Genomic DNA, 9,525 nt, shown 5'->3' with positions numbered 1-9,525 from the left:
AATGATATATTTGTAGAAATAGAGATTTGGAAAAAAAAAAAAAACTTTTAAAAATAGTTCAATATTTTAGGAGAACAAATTATCTTTAATAAATTTTAGAGAGAATAAATTATGGATAATATCATATCAATATATATATATAAAAGCAGAGACCTCATGTGAGAGTGCATGAGGTTTTGCCATGTGGCACTCTATATGAGTTCTTTGCAATCCTCTTTATTATGAAATGATGTTTTCCAACCTCAAAAATTAGAACAATGCAGCTTTTATGTTTAGCACTTATTGCTTCATCAAAAATCAATTCACTTCTTACTCTCTCCTAACTCTTCACTTCTTTCCATCAAAAAAAAAAAAAAAAGACTCTTCACTTTTTCCGTACAAAAAAAATACTCACTTCCCCGTTCAAATTTAAATGCACGCTATGGATAAACACCTGGCAAAGTGAGACCAAGCTTTGCACCATTACACCTTTACAATAATATTATACTTTCCAAGTAATTTCCGTTGAGATCAAACCCATCTTAAATTTTTTAAATTTCATTCATTCTCTTTCTTAACTCTTCAGTTCTTTCTACGTCTCTTAAGCACTTGGCGAAGTGAGACCAAGCTTTGCACTATTACACCTTTACAATAATATTATACTTTTCAAGTAATTTCCGTTGAGATCAAACCCATCTTAATTTTTTTAAATTTCATTCATTCTCTTTCTTAACTCTTTAGTTCTTTCTATGTCTCTTAAGTCTTAACTCTTCACTTCTTCTAGCAAAAACAAAAACAAAAAACTCTTTCACTTCCCCTTTCAATTAAGCGCACACTATTGTACCTATTTCTTTTGAAAATTATATATTGATGGATCAACAATTCCTCTTTGAGTTCATGGACAAAAGCTCCTTTCTTAGTGTTTGTAAATAAAAAAATATTGCCAACTCTCTCTCTTTGTTTCTTTCTTTCAATTTTTTTTTTCAAAATTTTATTTGGGATATTGAGTTTGCGGTTTGCAATGTTTAAGGGAAGATAGACTCGGATAGATTGAAACTTCAACTTTACCCTGTTTTGGTCGGGGACTAAAGTCACTAAACCTACGGAGAAAAAGCCACTAGCCCCTAATTTATCAAACCTTTCTTTAGTATCTAAGAGGTACAAAATACTAATACTCAATTTGTTCATTCTTTGTTGTTGTTTGGTAATGGGTTTTTGATAATCGAACTAGATGGTGGTTTGTTTATTTTCATTTGAACTATTTACTGGTTGAGATTTCTATTGAGCCATACTATTTTGTAATTTATGATTTGGCTTTTGGTGAGTGATTAAATATGTTACATGAGGGTGTGATTAAGAAAATTAGTTGAATTGGGTAATACTTAGACCCTAAGGCAAAGACAGGTTGAGTAAATAATTTGGTTTTGTTGGGCAGGTAGAAAGATCAATGAGGAAGAAGCCTAATCAATAAATCAAGCTCCTCCAAGCCACATGTAGTCGGAGCACAAACACATGTATCTCTATGGATTGGGTCACATTCAAAGCGCCAATGGAGGCAAAACTTTTGTGGGATTTGAAGTACAAAGAGCCCAAGACTAATCATATATTTTATTTTGAATCCATAGTATTTGATAAAATGCTTGACAGAAAATTTATAATTTTTATTTGATTGTATGATGTAGCAACCTATATAATTGACATGAGTAAAACAAATTAAATTAGCTACGGGTAAGAAAGAAGTTATTATTTTTAGGTGAATAATTTTCTTTTACCTATTGAGGGGTTAAGTATAATTTGGTAGCAAAGTTTTAAAATAATCTCCACAATCTACACATATTCTATGTCCTCCTAAATGATAGAAACTCAATTGTAAAAAATAAGAACAAAGAAAGAAACAATAGAACCCCAAAGGTACAAATTAAGAACTAAGTGGGCAGAAAAAATTATGTGGTGTCTCCATTATTTGAAGGTTAGCCTAGAATCTATATAAACTCAAAATGGTATTAAAAAATTGTTAAATATATTATACTGGTACACGTTTGTTAATTTTTTTTATTTTTTTATTTATATAGAAGATAGACTTTCTACTCTAGCATAATCTAAGTGTATATGTGTGTGAAGGTCCTTCCTGGAGACTTGAATCCCAACCCTTACCCCCCACACCTCATAAGCACTTATACTTGTGGAGTACTATTGCACCAAAGGTGTGCGGTAGTTTAAAAATTGTTAAATATGTTGAATCATGTCTACCTCAACCATCATTGAAAATACTTGCTTTATATATTTATTTATAGGTCAAGTATCATGTACGGCTGTTCGCAAGAGCCTTGACAATATCGAAGCGTGTTTGTTGCTTTGCTTAGACATGAATCACTATGCAACCTTAGCACTGCTATAGTTAAAATATTATTGAAGATGCTTCATAGGGTCAACGCCTTAGTTAGACATTTCGTATAACAAGGTTCAAGGAGTTTGATATGCATAATGTATGCTTGCAATTAATTGGTTTACAATCAACTGATGGTAGACAACAAAATAAACCTACATGCTCTGAAGTTTCTACTATAATATATCTAATATTTTCCAAAAACAAATTTACATAAAACATTACAACAGTATCCGTGCATCGCACGGGAAACTTACTAGTTAAAAATAATTACATATTCTCACGCATCGCGTGGGACTGTGACTAGTCTATATCTATATATTACTAAAAGTTGGAGCGTAGTATTTAATGTTGCTACGCTCACGTTAAGCCACATCAACATTTTTTGTTTCTAATTTTTCTTTTATATTTTTTTAAACATTTTCTCATTGAAGGTGACTTAGAAACTCTATTATTTAAAAATTAAAATATCTTTTAACTATTATTTTTATTATTAATTTCCCAAAACTCTCTCTCCCTTTTACCTTTTCATTTATATCTATATCTATATATTTATATATTACTAAAAGTTGAAGCGTAGCATTTAATGTTACTACGCTAACGTTGAGCCACGTCAGCAACCATGTCATTATCAATTTTTTTCCAATTTTTTATACAATTTTTCATACATTTAAAGTGAATTATAAATCAAATATATTACAATCAAAATATAATATTTGTCTTATTTTTAACTATTCCTATTTATTATTAAATTTTCAATTCCATTTTAACTTTTCATATACCCACTACTCTCTACCTTAACTTTCTTCAACCTTTCTCATTCCATTTTAACTTTTCGTATCCCCACTACTCATAATATCACTATTATTCTATCCTTTTATCTTCCTTTATTTTTGACTTTTCTTATTCTTATCCTCATGCTATAAAATTGTCATTCTCTCTCTTATTCCATGCATAATTTTCTATTTTTTCACACACAAAAGACTATCTCTCTCTAGTTTTTGGTATATATATATATATATATATATATATATATATATATATATATATATATATATTTTTTTTTTTTTTTTATATTTTATTTTAGTGTAACAGGTTGACCATCAAAACATACTAATACAGTACTAGAAGCTCCACCAAATGCATTTCAGAAATTAGTTTTAGACTGCCGAAAGTTAGTCAATTTGCTAAAATTGGAATTGACGTGTAATTAGGGTTGTAAACGAGCCGAGTTTTGTCGAGCAGTGAATGTTCAAACTCGGCTCAACAACAAAAGTAGAATGTTCAAGCTTGGCTTGAACTTGATACGAGCCTAAAAATAATGTTCAAGCTTGAGCTTGTTATAAAGTATAAAAGTTTGAACTCGGCTTGGTTTGGCTTGATTCATTAGTCAAGCCAAGCTCGAGCTCAATATCAAGCCCAAACTCAAGCTCAATATCATGCTTTTGAGCTTCAGATCCAAAACAAGTATATTATCAAGCCTGTATCAAGTCTCTCATAAATTAGCCCAAACTCAACTAGTTTTGTTACTTTTATATCGAGTCTTGGTGTTCATGAGTTTGTTCATGAACAATATTTTTTACTCGGGCTCAACTCGTTTATTAAACAAGCCTAAAACTAAAGCTTAAGCTTGGCTTGTTTATAAACAAACAAACCTGAACGAGCTTTTTATCGAGCTAAGCTCGATCTGTATATGAACAACTTGGTTCATTTATAGCCCTACGTGTAATCCAGCTTGACCTTTTAGTGAAGGGGCAAAGAGAGACTTCATGAAAGACACATTTTGGCATGTATCCCATACATTAGAGCAGAAGTTATTTGCTGCTTGGCTAGATTGGGACAAATTTGTTGGCTAAGGTGTAGAACCAGTTGTAAATAGCTCAACTGAAAATGGACCGCATCTCTACGAACCATGATAACAAAGAATTGAAACACATCATAATTCATACATCTTTTGGGTTGATACAATTTAGTTCTGTGTTTTATGTTGTTATCTTTTTTATTCTCATTGATTGTTGAATGCTATATTATTACATTATAAAGATATTACATAAAAATATAATATTATTTTATTACATAGCATAACTAAAATAATTTGGTGTTTATTGCTATACATTTCATTTTTACTATTTTTCTTCACATCTTATTTTATTCAACGTTTCAATTTAGCAACATCCTCCATATCATTAAATTATTTATATTTTGTCTCATTTTTTTGAAATTAAACATACAATATTTTATTTAAATTCAATAAATAAAAATTGTTTTTATAAAGTCTTCCCATGAAATGTTACAATGCATCAATGGAAAAATGAAATACTAAACAAATTCCAATTTAGAAACACTCAATTAAAAAAAAATAGAATAAAAACTTTTCTTATAAAGTATATCATAAAACGTTACAATGCATCAATAGAAAAATATAACACAAAACATATTCTATTTTAGAAACACTAAATTTATAATAATATCAAACCAAAGATATCATAAAATGAACTAATAGTTATGGATATATTGACTTCATTGAAGTAAAATGGAATGAAAAAATAAATAAAAATAAATGTTACAATGCATATTTAGTACATTAGAATTATCATCAAATTTGGGAAAACAATAGGATGTTAACGAAGAGAGAAAGATAGAGATTAGTAAAAGAAATCAAATGTCAATTAAATAAATTAATTAGTAACTGTTAATTGGAAAATAAAGAGGCTGGCAGCTAGAGGAGTAAAAAATTAATTAAAGATGACCTTACGAATGTCATTAAAAACTTTACAATGCAATTAAATAAATTGTTAAGTATTCTTAATTAAATTATATAATCAACAATTAAATATAATCATACAAAATTTAAATTTAAACTTAAAACTAATCAAACTCTAATCTAGAAAACCAAATTTATTATCAAAACTAAAAGGAAGACGTTCTTCAATAATAATAGAAATATATAAGAAATAAAGATGGAAAATTTCAAAATCCTTGTTTTGCCTTTTAATTTAACATTAGTTATAAATAATAAAATAAAATAAAAAATCCTTAAACGCTTATATTCTTCACACACACCACGACTTTTAAAAATCTAATGAAAGGTTCTAAGTTTTTAACTCTCATTTAATGCCTCTATTATGAAAATCACCAACCAGTAAAATATGATAATAGTGAGAAACGTAACAAATTGGATCATGAAAAACTAATTAGCCACTATTATTACGGAATGAGAAATGATATGTTTACAACATTTTCACAACATTTTTACAACAAATCTTAAGTGGTAAGTTGTTACTAGTTGTTATTATTGGGGCAAAAAATTAATCTTAGTGTTAGGTTCAAATTTGAACTAATAACAACTAACCACCTATGGTTTCTTGTGAAAATGTTATGGACGTAGCATCTCTCTTATGTAATAGATGTCTTTTTTTAATGCATCTAAGGAAATGAAATGTATAGAGTTTACTTATGTAAAGATTAACGTTAAAAAAATATGTAACATTTTTTTTGAAAAAAAAAAGGTATATGTAAGGTCTTTATTAACTTAAAAGACAATGAAAAACCTTCAACACATCCCAGGTTCAAGTTCCTGTGGGAATTGTAATTGCAATTTCTGGTAAGTCCCAGAAAACAATAGAGCTTGGGGTGTGTGTGGGGTTGGGGTCTCTGAGGTTTAGTTTGAGCTGGGTGTACCCATTGGCTTACTCAAATGTATCGTGGGCCGTAAGACATTGACTACCACATGCAAGTTCCCTTTTTTCGTTTCTAAAAAAAAAAAAAAAAAAAAGACAATGAAAAACCAATTTTTAATAACTACAATTGTCTCTACTCTATAAATCACACACAACACTATATTTAATATCCTAAACAATAGAGTTAGGCCTTTTTGGATATATATCACTGTTAATTTCTTTAAGACCTTCCCCACTCTCACCGTGTGTATATTAAAAATACTTAGTATTCTCAACAACAAAAAATTCCTAAACAACTTATAAATTACAACCCAAATAAATCACACAATTACACAATCAAAGCATGAACAAGTAATATGAATTACCTTCTGAATTACTACTTGGAGTTTTCACAATTATTGAAAGAGAATCGCCAAATTTAATTTTTAGAAAACATCAAGACAAGGTATAAGGATTTTAATTTTTTAAACTTCCATAGAAAAAAAAAATATTACCCACATTATTTCAACCCTTATGTAAAAGAAGGTTTACATGTAGCATGCAAAACGTGTTTAATTGACTTAGAGATGTAAAAAATAGTCAACCGACTATGGTAGAATTAAGGTTTTAAAACTTAAATAAAATAATTCTACAATAACAAAAAATTATTTTGCGATTAATATGATTATGAAATACATTACTTTTCATTAAATTAGTTCAAATTACAAAATAATAATAATAATAATAATGAGACCACCCTTAAAAAATAATCACGCGTAACGCCCGGGTCTGCGACTAGTATATCTAAAAGGTAAAGCTTAGCATTTATTGTTACAAAGTCTGTATTCTTAGGTTGACAACCATAAAAAAATTGTAACCTTTTAGAACTTAGTTCTATCAAAAAATAATTCATCTAGGGTTTTGTCTAAAAATAATCAGTTAAAAAAGACAAATGAAAATTAGCATAGTTGAAGATTCAAGAAATCAGAATTTTTTTTTTCCAAAAGTGCAAATAAGTTTCACTTATCTCAACAGATCAAGATGCACATCTCAACTGATCGAGATTCATGCAAATTTCATATATAATTTTTTCTCTCAACCATTTTATCTAGGGTTTTAATGAAACTTAAGGATATTTAAATAAAAACCCTTGAGCACGTTTTTATACATTCGAGAGGGGAGTGTTCTGTACACAAATCTGGAGTTTTTTCATATCCTTTTGGAGCTACAGCTAGAGAATTTGTATAAACAATAGATCCGTTTATTAAAAAAAGTTACTGCATCTAATCAACCACGATTGCTGATATATATCCTTGAGTGAAGATCTCAAAATCACAAGTAGAAGAGTCAGTGAAATCAGAGTTGTGTGTGGTTAAGTGAGTAAGTGCTACATGCAGTAGCAATAGATTTAGGGGTACTTCTATTTAGGTTCAATAGAAGTATTACTATTAACACTTTTATTTTTATTATATATTATTATTATTAGGCAATACACTTTTGGTCCCTACATTTTGGGCCGATTCTTGATTTGGTCCCTAAATTGATTTCGCTCCTAGGTCAGTCCCTGATTTCAAAAAGTCGTTTCTATTTTGGACCCTGTTGTCAACCCAATAACATAAAAATCCAAGGTGACAAACAGAATGCACTATGTGCACAATAAATGTTAACATGGTTAATAAAATAAATAAATAAAAAATTGATTTGGAATTTTTAAATGCCACGTCAACATTTAAATTGCCACATTAACATATAAATTAATAAAAAAAATTATAATTTCTTGAATTTAATTTAAACTGGAAAAATTAAAAACAAAAAAGATTTTAAAATTTGATAAAAAAAATTTATAACAATTTTCTAAATTTGTTTTAGTCAACCAACGTAACATCACAAAAATTAAAATTTCCAATTTTCAGACCAAAAAAAGGAAAAAAAAGTCAACCTAATACTCTACTAAATAAAAAATCTATAATAAAAACAAAAAACCAAACCCACGAACCGAGGATTTTTTTTATATAACTATAAAAGACAAACAATTTTGTTAGTTAGCAACGTTAGGAAACTATTTAGAAAAGTAACAAGTCAAGTCTAATGAACTCGATTTCACTGTAGCAAATCGAGTTTAAGAGACTTGATTTCTTGTTCACCATCTTCTTCCTTCTTCTTTTTTCCCAGCCAATTTATAAAAAATTGTACGTTCAACGAATCAGGATTTAGTAATTTTCTTTAACACTTTCTTAGCAACCAAACAACAGAGAAGCCGAAAATCTTAGTAGATCATATTCGAAAATGAGGAACAGTAAAACACCTTTTCTTGGGAGGAGGTGCGCTAGGGTTATGAGAACTGGCGCTCTGAGAGGGGGAGGGAGGAGAAGGACCTAGAGCGAGAGAGAGAGCATAAGTGAGAGATGGAGTGCGAGCGAGAGAGAGAGTTAGAGCCGGAGTAGGACTGGGAGCGAAAGGATGAGCCCGACACGGACCCTGAAGGTGGCAGTCGGTGGCCTCTTCGGCTTGGCTTTGCCATGGTGCTAATTGGGGGCTTGGAAGAAGGGAGTGGGACAGCAGATGGATAGAGAAAAAAAAAAAAGAACGAAGGAAGAAGATGGTGAACAGGAAATCGAGTCTTAAAGACTCGAGTTCCACGGGGATCTTTTGGTCCACCTCAGCTTTGCTAGCACACAAAAATCGAGTCTCTTAAGCGCGATTTGCTACAGTGAAATCGAGTCCGTTAGACTCGAGTTGTTACTTTCTTAAATAGTTTCCAAACGTTGCTAACTAACAAAATTGTTTGGCTTTTATAGTTATTTATATATAAAATAAAAAATAAAAAAAAACCACGAACCGAACCCAAATATATTTCTCTTCCCCTTAAGTTCTCTCACTTTCCGTTTCTCTCTTTGATCTACTCCACTCTAAACCCTCTACTCCAAACTGAGAGACCCATGGCAAAAGACACCAAGCTCCAAACCTAGACACCCATGGCCAAATAAAACAAAAATCTCTCTTCGATTTACCTAGAAATCCACCTTGTTCTTCCTGATCGAGTTCATGAATTCCTTGGGGGTTCTCTTCACATTGTCGTGCACGTTGTAGCCTCGAAGTAGATCAGCACATGCATCGCCTCCATCACACGGGACTAGTGTCATTGTGTCGAAGCTCTGTTGCCAGCTTGAGGCATGTGGGTCATGGATCGGGTCTGGTAAAAGGTTACGAAATTGAAGGAGATGATGGTTTTTTTGTGTGTTTGGTTGCTAAGAGAGTGGGGAAAAGAACCATTAAGATCACTCTCTCTATGACCTAGGTTTATTGTTCCATGTGGGTGTTGATTTGTTTTAAATTTCTAGGTTTGGTTTTTCATTTGGGTTTGATGATTTTCTAGGTTGGGGGTTTCAGTGTTTGATGATTTTTCTAGGTTGGAGGTTTAATGATTTTTCTAGGTTGGAGGTTTTAGGGTTTGATGATTTTTCTGGGTTGGTTTTTTCATGTGGGTTTGATGATTTTTTG

This window comes from Castanea sativa, chromosome 12, assembly GCF_040712315.1.
Source record: "Castanea sativa cultivar Marrone di Chiusa Pesio chromosome 12, ASM4071231v1".
Classification (NCBI taxonomy): Eukaryota; Viridiplantae; Streptophyta; class Magnoliopsida; order Fagales; family Fagaceae; genus Castanea; species Castanea sativa.
This window is presented reverse-complemented; position numbering follows the sequence as displayed.